This window comes from Corvus kubaryi, unplaced genomic scaffold (assembly GCF_017639235.1).
Source record: "Corvus kubaryi isolate FWS band 111438036 unplaced genomic scaffold, C.kubaryi_AGA036_p1.0 138, whole genome shotgun sequence".
Taxonomy (NCBI): Eukaryota; Metazoa; Chordata; class Aves; order Passeriformes; family Corvidae; genus Corvus; species Corvus kubaryi.
Genome location: NW_024580672.1, coordinates 8,175,499 through 8,187,282, shown reverse-complemented (window position 1 = coordinate 8,187,282; position 11,784 = coordinate 8,175,499). Strand labels below are relative to the sequence as shown.

The 11,784-nt window shown below is 38.5% G+C and overlaps 1 protein-coding gene across 2 annotated transcripts in view; it reads left to right on the top strand.

Moving 5' to 3' along the window:
- The first annotated feature begins 38 nt into the window (after positions 1–38).
- The window catches only part of LGI1 (leucine rich glioma inactivated 1), a 28,921-nt gene continuing 17,175 nt past the window's right edge, over positions 39–11,784 (top strand). The window contains exon 1 of one of the 2 annotated variants that reach the window (XM_042018982.1): positions 39–147. The gene's annotated coding sequence lies outside the window, so the exon portion shown is untranslated. The remainder of the gene's footprint in view (positions 148–11,784) is intronic. The other variant, XM_042018980.1, reaches the window with a different exon arrangement.

Below are 11,784 nucleotides of genomic sequence, written 5' to 3'. Positions count from 1 at the left end.
GGGGCAACGGGGCGCGGGGGAGGGCGAGGGCGAGCCGGCACGGGAGGGGAGGGGAAAGCCGCTCATCATGTTTAGGGGCGAGGGGAGTCTCCCTGCCCGGGAACCCGGTGAGCGGCCCCGGCTGCCGCGGTCTCCGCCTCTGGGAAGGTAGGATTCTGCCGCAGGGGAGGCCTCAGTGCGCCCCTCTCCTTCCCGGCCCGGGTCGCCCCCGCACCATCTCCGGCGCTTTCGGGCACGGCAGCTCCTGTCGTGGGGGCAGGGGCTTAGACCCTGCTGCGGGTGTTGGGGCCCGGCGGAAAGGGTCCCTCGGGAGGGATCGGGGAGTCGTTGTTCTGGAAGGGACCTCTCGTGGAGAAGGGGACCCTTCAGTGAGGGAGGCCCTGTGAGGCGCTCTACGATGGGCAGCAGCTGCCAGGCGTGCCCGGGAGGTGCGCGCTGCCCTCGGCGCGGCACAGATCGCGATCGCAGCCTCGGCACGGCGATCCGTAATACTGATTTCTGCCTGTGCCAGCGGCTTCTCTTCTTTTCAGTCGCATCTCGCAGTTAGAAGAACGAAAGGCAGTATGTGACTCAGTTTCCATGTGAGGACCGACGGCAACTGGGCGATAAGAGTTTGGGAGCCTGTGGGCTGCATCATAAAAAGGAGCTTTATAAACAAAAAACGTTTTCTGATAAAGTAGCTGGGAAGCACCAATCTTCGGCATTTAGTCATCAGATACAGCAATTAGCTGGCAAGGAATTGATAGTTTCCCATCAAACACAACCTGAACTGCTGAGGTCTGAAATGCTGTAATCCATCACAGGTACTTTCTTCTGGACTGTGTTAGTTTCCAGTTGTGTTATTGATTCCTGAATAGTTAAACCACAGATACACTTAATACAGAGAAATATTAAAAATTTGAATACTGCTGCTGTCCTTGTAATATGCCAGTTGTAAAATACAGGTTGTAGGTAGTTGCTTTTCCGCAGTAAGGCAGTCACACACCATAGCTGACAATGTATCTCCTTACCTTGGCTACCGAATCTCCGTTTTCAGAATTATTTTTTCTCCTGACCTAGTGTTTGTGTTACTTGTTACGTCATTATCGCTGTGAAGGGATGTAAAGATGATGCTAAAGTGTCCCGTGGAAAGAAACTGAGTGGCACTGTGCTTATTTGAGTGCATGCAGTATTCTGCTGAAGTCCTACTGAATGCGGCCCCTTTCCTCTAAAGGGCAGAGACTCTGTTGCAAAAATGGAATTATCCTAATTAATAATTTAAATATATCAAAATAAATAATGTATACCCTCAAAGCTGTAATAGCAGGCATCTTTTTGTTGTTCCTGTCTTATGGAAATGACAGACTGCTTTAGTGTGAATGAATCCTGACATGATTCTGGAAACTGGGCCAACATATCATTGATTATGCACTTTGAAGAAGAGTGGGAAAGGTAGAGGAAAGATTTACAATTCTTGAATCTCTTGGCATTGTATTGTGACCACAAAAGCCTGCATATAGAAAAAATACAGTTTCTGGGACAGGAAAATTCTGCAGTGAGTCCAACTATAGCAACTGCTGTAGATGCTGAAGTTATTTTATAAACAGCTTTTCTGAGAATAGCAGCTAGATAATTTCATCTTGCTATGCTATGCTTTTCTGATGTCTGACTGTGTTGCTTTAGAACATCACCTGACTGCTTTTTCTATGTGGGCTACAGTAAGCTACAGCTGGGGAATGGGTTCAGAAATGGCCTCCTAAATAAACTGGTAGTTGAAACTGAATGTGCCCTTAGCTCTTGGTGTGTGTATTATACTTTGCTCCAATGGGAGTATCTCCGTAGTTTAATTCTAACAACAGTATATTTTGACACCAAAAAGGCAGTTCTGTCATATGAGTCCCACAGGACTGGAAGATACAGGAAAAAGAACTGATGAGATGGGCATCATTCTTTACGGGGCAGGAGGTGCTACCATTTTAAGTTGGATTTCAATGACTGTACAGCCAAACCTTAGGAGCACAGCGTTCCTTTACAAGTAAGTCAATCTTTGGGTTACCTGCCACTGAAGAGAACATTTCTTTTGAACTGGCCCTAGTGCTTATCTGACCACTCCTGCTGAACTACAAAATTTAATTTTCTGCCACCCTAGCTCCTGTGGCTATCCTGCTGTGATGTCTGATGAGTAATCCTGGTGGGGCAAAAAAATGTTAGGGATGGAGGGATGGGACAGGAGGGAAGTGGGAGGTGAGAAACACAGGCTGCCCTTTCAGCAGCAGGTCTTTTAAATCAGCAGTAATGTGAAACAATAGTCTTAAATTACGGTAGCCCTGAACTTCGTGGTCAACAAAGGAGAAAACATCACTGTACCTTTTGCTTTAGTTCTGCCCTAAATCTAGAATGGGCTAAGTATGAGACCTGGTGTATCCAAAAAGTTTAAGTCAGACATGGTACATACATTATAGAGATGCAGAATTCAAAGTATTATACCTGACATACTTATTGAGCTGTTCCTAAAAGGTCCTAGTATAGGAGATTTCACAGCTTAAATACCTTAATCTTAACCTCTTAGGTATAAAGGGGTTTTTCCTACTGTCTAAGAAAAATCTTCTTTGTTGCTACTTGCAATTATTTTTTAATGCTCTGCACTAGTTTGTACAGAAAGCAAGAACTGATCATCGTTTGAATAACGTCTTTAAATTCTGGAAGACATATATCTCCAGCTTAAAAAAGTACTTTAACCTTTCTATATGGATTATGTATTGGAGAACTCTTACATTTTGTTGCTCTTTTTCAGACTCAGATTTCTCTATGTATTTTTAAGAAATACTAAGCATAGCTGTTTAGTCCTTAACAGTATTTAGCCAGGAAGGAACACATCAGCCTTCCTGGAGAAGATGATTGCCTCGTAAGATCTTCTGGTAAAGTTGTTTAAACTCAACGGCCTCTGATCTGTTGAATCAAAATTACTTTAGTTAGCCAATTAAAAAATTGTTCTAATTTTTAATGAAGCAAATCAGAAGGCTTTGCCAGCAGGCCAGAAGAGGCAGCTACCACTGGTATGAAGAGCAAGGCAGGGCAGTCACTGACAACCACGTCCATTGTGAGCTGTTTGCCAGGGACTACATTTGAGTTTGATTATGAGACAGTAATGTGGAACCATCAAGAATGCTAGTAAAATTGAGATTTGTCCTGTCTAATCTTTCCTCTTTCTCCATTAAGTCAGTTCTTTTGTTCACAAATGAGGAAATTACTTTCTAATGTTTTTTGATATTGGCACCTTCCTATCTCCTACATGTCTATGAAGTAAGTTGCCAAATCATTTATTTTTGTGTCTTCATTGTACAAACAGTACTTTGGCATCTGTCATGTTCCTGATTTTTATCTCCTCCTATTTGAAGCCCCCTAGTAATTTGTAGAAAAAACAAGTAAAGCTAAAAATGGATGTTCACATATGCCAATAACATCACATTCAGTAACTGTAGCTCTTTTTCATTTAGAGGTACGCGTATACAATTTCAGGGATGCAGTGTGCCTCCCAACAAGCCCTGAGGAAGGTATACACTACAATCAGGCAACTGTTTCCCAAGTTTAAGTCTTCCTGACCGTCAGGGAAAACCAGTGGGGCTGTTCAGGAGGGGCAGTGACTCATGCTCACCAGTTCCCATCACTGGCACTGGTCACTCCAAACTAGTCATTAAAGACTAATGATACTCTGTAATCATCTAGAGGCTATGTGGAGATAGCAGGCTGTTGCAGTGCATATCTGTTTTGTCCAATTCAATAAATGGTGTGTTCCACATTTTTTTGTCATACAGGGAATATCAAACATGAAGCTTAACTAGCCACTAGATGTCAATGTTGCTGTGCTAAAAGGCAAATGCAGTTTTATTTGTTTGGCTGGTAAAGTGATTTATTCAAGAAAAGAACTTCTTTATTTAAAGATATTTCCAGTATCGAGTCAGTTACAAAAAGTAATCATAGACAAGCCCATGCTGTGTCCATTATTTTGAGATCAGCTGTGCAGTTTTATGCTATTTTGAAGTTGCAATTACCATTTCAGTGCATAATCATTGTTAGAAAAGTGCCTTTGAAAAAATAGCATCTGACTGATCATCAGTTTCCTTCCTTGTTCCAAAATCCCAGACCTTTGTATAAGTAGCCACAATCATTGTATTGCATTTCACTTATTAATAAGATAAAATAGAACTAATAATAGGATATCTAATCCTATTTTAAGAGTATTGAATTTCCTAAATTCCAGTTATCTGTGGACATTTTCTTCTTAATTATTCCTGTTTAACACCATTGGATATCAATGTCAGATATGTTGTGTGGAGACAGAATTTCTAGAACATGAAGACTTCCAATATGATAAGCAATTTGGAAAACAGTTCTTTTGAAAATTTGTACATCTGAAGGCAGATCTGACAGATGATGGCATTTTAGAAGGACATATGAGGTAGAATTTGACCCATGGACCTTTGTTATTCCTGGCTCCTCTACTTCTAGGATGAACAAATCACTGCCAGTCTCCACAACTACTTACTGCCTAGTGCACTGAAGGTGCTAGTTCTATTGTCTGTCTACAGAGCATTTATTTTGAGACCAAAGTTTGGAAGTTAGTTTAATAAACAGTAATGGAAAGCTCAAGAAGACATCAGTGGACATCTCAAATTCCAGATTAAACTTGTTCTGCTCTTAGATTAAAAACAAGTATCAAAGGCTCTTATTAAAAATAAAGCTGAAACTTTCTGTTGATCTGAAAATCTCCCAAGAAATGAAAGATGAGGAAATTGCACCCTTATTCTCAGCTGATCAATTTGGTAAACAGAATCCCAGTTTAGGGCACAATGTTAGAAAATACAGCCTAACCTGATTTATTCCCTTAGCTCCACCTCCTACGATGAAGATAAGGCCTCTCAACTTCACACATAATTAACAAGATTTTTTCATTACTGTTGACAGAAGAGCAGCCTTAATCTTCATTATCATGGACTGAAGTAGTCTAAGTCCTGCTCAACAGTTTATTTGATGGTAGCATTACTTCCACTCTTAACATGCTAAAGAATCACAGATACACTGTAGAAGAACTATAACTGTTTTAATTCCCAATATCTGTTTTCGTTTTCTTGCCTGTGACTACAGAGTTATGTAAGAATCTTACAATAGTATCTTGAAAATCAGATTGCTTCATTCATCCATTCACTTTGTTGCACTTAAGGGAACATTCAAAGCGTCAACTTTGATCCTAAAACTTCAGTGTACTTCAAAAAATATCATTAAAATAAAGTTTTCTGCAAGCCCTTGTTAAGATGCATAATATAAATAGTAATGGTATGACCCTGACTGATTGTAAATAATAATGGTATGACAGGTATGACTGATTCAGTTATGGAAATAATAAATCAGACTTTCATAAAAAAATAATTCTTAGAATCAACTCCCCATATTATCTCTGAAGTTTGGGCTTATTTTTGAAAAACATACAGAATTTTACTAAATAAATCCTCTAGAGATATATTATGTAGACTCCTGTCTGGTGTCCTTTAATTGTCACTGCTAGTTCCACGTTTGTTGTGTGGCAGGTGATTTTGGTCTCCAGATCTTAGTCTGGCAGCTCTGCTCAGAACAAAGCTCACTACAAGATTACACATGCATGGAGGCATGCATAAAAAGGAGTAGTGACTTCAGCCCATCAGGAATTTAATTTAAAATTACTAGTATGTACAAAATACTACTGCTTAGTTTTATCAACTTGCATTTAAGTAAGTGGAATACAGGGACTAACTCCTCCACCATGTTCCAGTTTTCATTTGAGGCAATTTTAGAAGTTCATTATGCTTAAATTCCCTGAAGTATGAACTATTTCCTAAGAGAGCAAAGAATGCCTAATCTTACTTTCATGGCTAGATCTGCTATGGTGGAAAGTGATTGATGGCATCCAGTTACATAAATACAAGAGAAAGGCAAATTTGTTTTTCCAGTTTGATATCCGAGTTACTATATAAGATGAAAAAATCATAGCAAATAATAAGCAAGAGAAGGAAAATCCAGTAACATGGAAATAAATAAAAGAAAACAACTGACAAGCAAGCAATATACTTATTTTCTTTAAATTACATTGTTTCCCACTGCATTTTTTGGTGGGGGAAAAAAGAATACATGAGCAAAGTTAAAGTTCATTGCATTTTTAAACCATAGTGGAAAAGATATGCATTCCCTGTTTTCCTGACATGCATTTTTGTGCATAATGTCTGCCATGTATGTATATTCATAATATTCACTTATGAGAATTGAGGAAAGGTACAAATCATTGACAGGGAATGTCTGGGATCTAAAGTCTTCTGTATAAAAACGTGACAGACAAGTCACTGTAATCTGAATCATGCCAGCAGTTAAGCACTATTGGTGTACCCAGCATTCTACATAACCTGGAAAAGAAAGGTGCCTCGTAGTCTGGGTCTAAGATTTAATGTAATAGAGATATACAGTCTCATTCCTGCAAATATGTTCCAGAAAACACCTGTTTTTTAGAGATGTGTTTCGTCTTAACTTAGAAGTTGAGATCTTAACTCAGGAATTCAGAGGGCCAGTCCTGAAAACTGTACTGTGGAGGTGGTGATTTCATCACAGTGTTTTCCACTGGTTGTCCTAAAGCAAAGAAAATACATCAGAGATTATTTGCAATATACAGTGCTGCAGTCAATTGTTTGGAATCTCACAGTCAGATTTTAAAAAACTAAGGTATAAGAGCATAATATGATGTAATGATGATGGAATTAACCCTCACTTCATCTTATTATTTCAGTGGGATTACATAGTAAAGTAATACAGTAGCTGCATGTAGAGGCTGTTGGTATCTAGGTTGAGGTGATCAATAACTGATCCTTCAGTGAAAACTGAAGGATACAGGGATATAAAAAAGTGGCTCTGAGCACTGAAGTAGGATGAATCAGTTAAAAATTCCTATTGTGAGACCTCATTTAATTAATAATACCATGAGCCATTCTGCTACAACTGACCTTTTATTAGTAAAAGTATACTACTGACTGCCAGGGTTTGGAAATAATTTGGATTATATTTCAAATTAAATACAATTTTATGTTATTTAATCACCAGTATCATTGAGACATGAAGTAGTGAAATACTATCAACCTTTCTATTGAAAGTATTTCCAGGACACTATTCATTCCATGGCACCTAAGTGGAATGAGAAAGATAACTATCCTAAATGGCAACCATTAGTCTACCTTAGCTACAAATATCAAGTTATGTTATTTATAGCCAGCAACACTGAGCTGTGCAATATCCACAACTCTAGAAGTAAAAATGGCAAACTCAAAAAACCACCAAGGAAAGTATCTATGGCAAGTAAAAGGAAATAGGAGATCCTGCTACTTGCTGAAACCACATTCAATTTGCAAGTTATAAATCAAAATGTTTACATTTACGTATCTAGGTGACTGTCTTTCTTGAATGGAAATAAAACATAACCACATGGGAGATAAGGGTCAGGATGTGAACTGAGATTTGAGTGAAAAAACATTTCCTTTAGCATATCATGAAATATTCTCTCAAGTTTGCATTACACTGGCCTTAAATATACTGCTCATAAAAGATGGATTGTGTTATTTAGATTTATATTAGAATCTGTTTTAATATATTTTATCAATCCATGCCACTCTTTCTCTGTAAAACTTTTATTTGAACCTCAGCAGACTGCCAAAGACTTAACAGAGTCAGTATTTGGCAGGTTTCTATGAGTCTGTTAACAAAAGCAAAATACTATTCTGACTACCTCATTTATCTTAGATATGGTCATAATCCAGCCACAAATGTTAAGAACTAGAAAAACTAAGAAGACTATTGAAGCATTTCGGTATTTTCTTACTTGAAGACATCAATGCCCACAGAAAAATATGCCCATACAACAGAATATTAAATTGTTCTCCCATTTAAAAAGAAGCTAGTATGCTATTAATATCTGAAGGTACTGTTGTACTGTGATCTAACACTAGAGTATGAAAAACAAAGCCTTAAACTTATGATGACATCCATGATTCATATTGATTTGCAGTTCAGTGCAGCCTTAAGAACAACACAAATACCCCATTCTTGGAGCCCGAGTCTTCATGAAAGGGCATCACAGCCCTGGTCACAGATGCCCATCAGCTGCATCCACATGGATCCTTGGCAAAGAGGGATTTAGCTGTCTTTGGAACATCACCCATTCTGAATCTATAGCAACCCTCCTCTAATATGTGAAGCTATTTTTAGCATCAGGGCAGCCTTGAAAACAGCAGGTAAAGCATGAAAAGAATGAATAAGTGGTTGTGGTGCTTGCCTGTGAATAGAAGCTATATATAGCTCTTGAGAGAGATCTTAATATATATGTATATATATAATGTGTATATGAAGGGATATCTGCCTCCCTGAGGGGGAAGCAGTGGTGTCAGAAACATAAAGTAGAGCATTATTACTATTTGTGACCTTAGCAGTTATCTAGAAAGTCATTATTTACAATTGTTCTGTTAAAGAAAATAAATTGTTAATGGAATTGGGTATCTTTGATCCAGTCTTTATTTGCAATGAATGTATAGCCTTCATTTCCCTAAGTGAAGGAAAATTGAACAGCAGGAGACTATTTGCAGCTCCAAGCTCTTTTCAGACATTACTTGCTTCAAGAAATTCTTTAGGGAACTTCTCAGGTCCCCCCTTCCATGCTTAGGCGCCAACATCTCGGTTTCTGTGATGTTAACTGTTCTCTTGAGTTCCCATTCCTGGGGGTTTTTTTTGTCCTTGTCTTTTTCTCTTATATATTCATCCATTTGCTTCTAAAAAAAATCTTGGGAAAAAAGGCCACATGTGCCTTTGTTTAATCAGTACTGTGTGCCATTTATTTAGCTGGGGAGCTATATTGCTTCATGAAGGAGCTTATTACTTCTTACTAATGTGTTGTATTGAGGCTGGGAATTAGGCCCTCCAGTTTTAATGACTCTTTGCCTAAATCACAAGGGCAGCAACAGTGGAAACTTACAGATGCCTACAAGTGTTTGGTGTCAAAAAGAAAGTCAGCTGTACAGTATTTGGACTGTTGTCTTAGAAAAGTGATAATTAGGAATCATTTTGAACTCTAAGTGTGAATGTTACCATATTCAAGGTAGAGAAAATCCTTTCGCTTCTGAGCAGTCATAACTAAAACATGTATTTCTCTGTTGCTATGAAAATTATATTTAAAACTACAGTCAGTTCTTAGATAAAGATGTTGTGTTGGTTTTGTTCTCCCACTGCAGAGGGAGAGGGCCAGCAGCCAAAAGAGCAAATCCTTTCTTAAAGCTGTACTAAATATGTACCATATTGGCATATGAGCAAACAGATGTAATGAAATTTTCAGCCCTCCAAAGTCTCCTCTGCAGGGTGAATGTGGTTCGTAAGAAAAAGGGACCTTGGAGTTCAGCTTGGTGCAGTATTTTATTTGATGGAGAATCTGTGCTGGGCTTGTGCAGTGGCAGCCTGCCTGCCATAATGTAGGGTGGGATGTCAGGAAGAATTGGTATTTGCTTGAGGTAAAAAGGATTAACTCTTACTGAAATAAGATATTTTTTCAAATTTCTCGAGTTGTTGAGAACAATAAAAACATCAGTAAAATACACTTGTGGAGCTATTGCCAACAACCCCGTAAAATGTTTCAGCTCTGATCCAAATCTCTGCTTTGTAAAGCATGTTGATTAGCAATGATGAAACAATAATATGTGTTTGATGAGGCACATCCTTCCTATTGTGCAGTTCATTATGTCAGTGGCACTCCAGCAAGGCTTCTTCTTGAAGTATTTCAGTGACTTCAGTGGCGCTAAGATTTATTTCATTGTAAATTATTCAGGACATAGAAACCTTTTGTTTTTAACAAGTAAAGACTTTCTCCTCAAAAGCTTGTTGTCTCTGCCATGTAACAAATAAATTTACTATGTACATTTAAATAAATAATATTTTGTTACTTCTTTTCTGTTTGCAAAATGACAAGGATAATTAAAGACAAGTTTATAAAGATTAGAATAATTCTTCAGGGAGCCAATGCCATGAAAAAGTACAGAAGGGCATGTAAGATAGCACAGGTCAAGGAAAAGATTTTGTAACACGCCGTCTGTTTTTAATTAGCATCTTGGCAAACTGGAAGAGCTCAAACATTTTTCCATGAAGAAATGTATTATAGACTTTTCTAGCTGCCAATTAAATGGCATTTAGCTACACTGACAGTAGTATGTTGTTTTGGGTCTGTAGAAAGCACTTGCTCATGCTAGAAAATCTGGGACATTTTGTTTTGGTTTCAGGGTTCTTACTGGATTTTCTATCCCTCCTATTTTGAATGCAGGCATGAAGGATACCTTCTATGAATAAATACCAAATTAAGAGTGCAAGGACCTGGCAGAGTGGAGATGATAATTATGAAGTATCAGTTTGTATACACCTGTTGAAAGTCTGTCCTCCAGTTAAATGATAACTTTTAAACAATGGTAGCTAAATACTGGGGTGTTTTATGAGGTTCATATATATGTCCTGTTTGGTGGAGACTGAGGTTTGACTGACAACTGCTTTGTCACCAGTTCTGCCTATGGTTCATTTAAATATGAGCATTTGTAACTTGAAACTGCCCCTCAAGCATGCGGCTCCCTATACATTTTCTCTATCAGCGAAACCAATGCTCTCTGCCCACTCCTGTCCTCAGCTGCTTGTTCTGGCTCTAAAATTTATTTTTTTTTTTTGGGGGGGGGGGGGGGGGGGGTTTGAAGGATTTGGAGTTGTTTAGGGTTTTTTTTTTTTGTTTTCTGGTTCTTTTACCAGCTAATTTATTTAATCCAGTTTAGAAAATAGCATTAGAGCAGGAACACCAGCAGTGAGCTGTGGAAGAGAGGAGAATCCATAGTACTTGGAAGAGCTGGGAAGAGAGAGACCATCCTCTTAAGGAAAGCATTGCACAGAAATACGTTCTTAAAATCACCATGCCAGTTTTGAAGAAACTTGCAATTACAAATAAAGCATAGATTCTCTCACTAATATCATGGTTTTAATGTCTGATCAAGCCATCTATGTAGGGGGAAAAAAGGCAAAAAAGTAACTTGCATATTTGAACAAGACTTCTCCTTGCTGAGAGGTTCGTATAGAGTGCACTTAATCTTACAGTAGGATGTATGCTAGGTGATGAGTGTGATGTCAGTTCCACTGAAATGGATGGGCATATGAGACATGTCTGTCTCAAAAGTGTCTCCATTTCCAACATAGGAGAAGTTGATCTTCCCTGACTAAACTACAAATTTTCTTGCAAGTTGTCTTGAAAGATTGAAAAAAAAATTCCAGATTTCTGCAGCTGGTGGAAACCTTGTGTTCTTGTATATTGTTTCCTTTCTTACACTTCCCCCTGTATTAGGTGTGGTCTCAGTTCCTGCTGTGAACCATGAAGTAGCACAGCTTCATACATCTTTGAATTGGGCTCTGGTTCGCTCTTGAGCTTGTATGTTTGCTCTTTCATTTCTCCCCCAGCTTTAAATATCCATTGTTAGCATTTTCAAGGCAAAACACAGACAACAGAAGCAAAGCAAGAACTGTTTGTGTAGGTCTGGAAAAAAGTGGCTGGTTATCAGGAGAGCATTTGATGCTACTGGATTGTATTTGCTTGGTAACAGAGCTTAGAAGCAAATGAAGCATCAAGAATCATAAGGATGTTGAAAGTTCTTATTTGCAACAAAATAAAACCTAGAAAGAGATTAATTTTCCCTGGTTTCCCTTTGAAAGAAATACATTATGTATCTG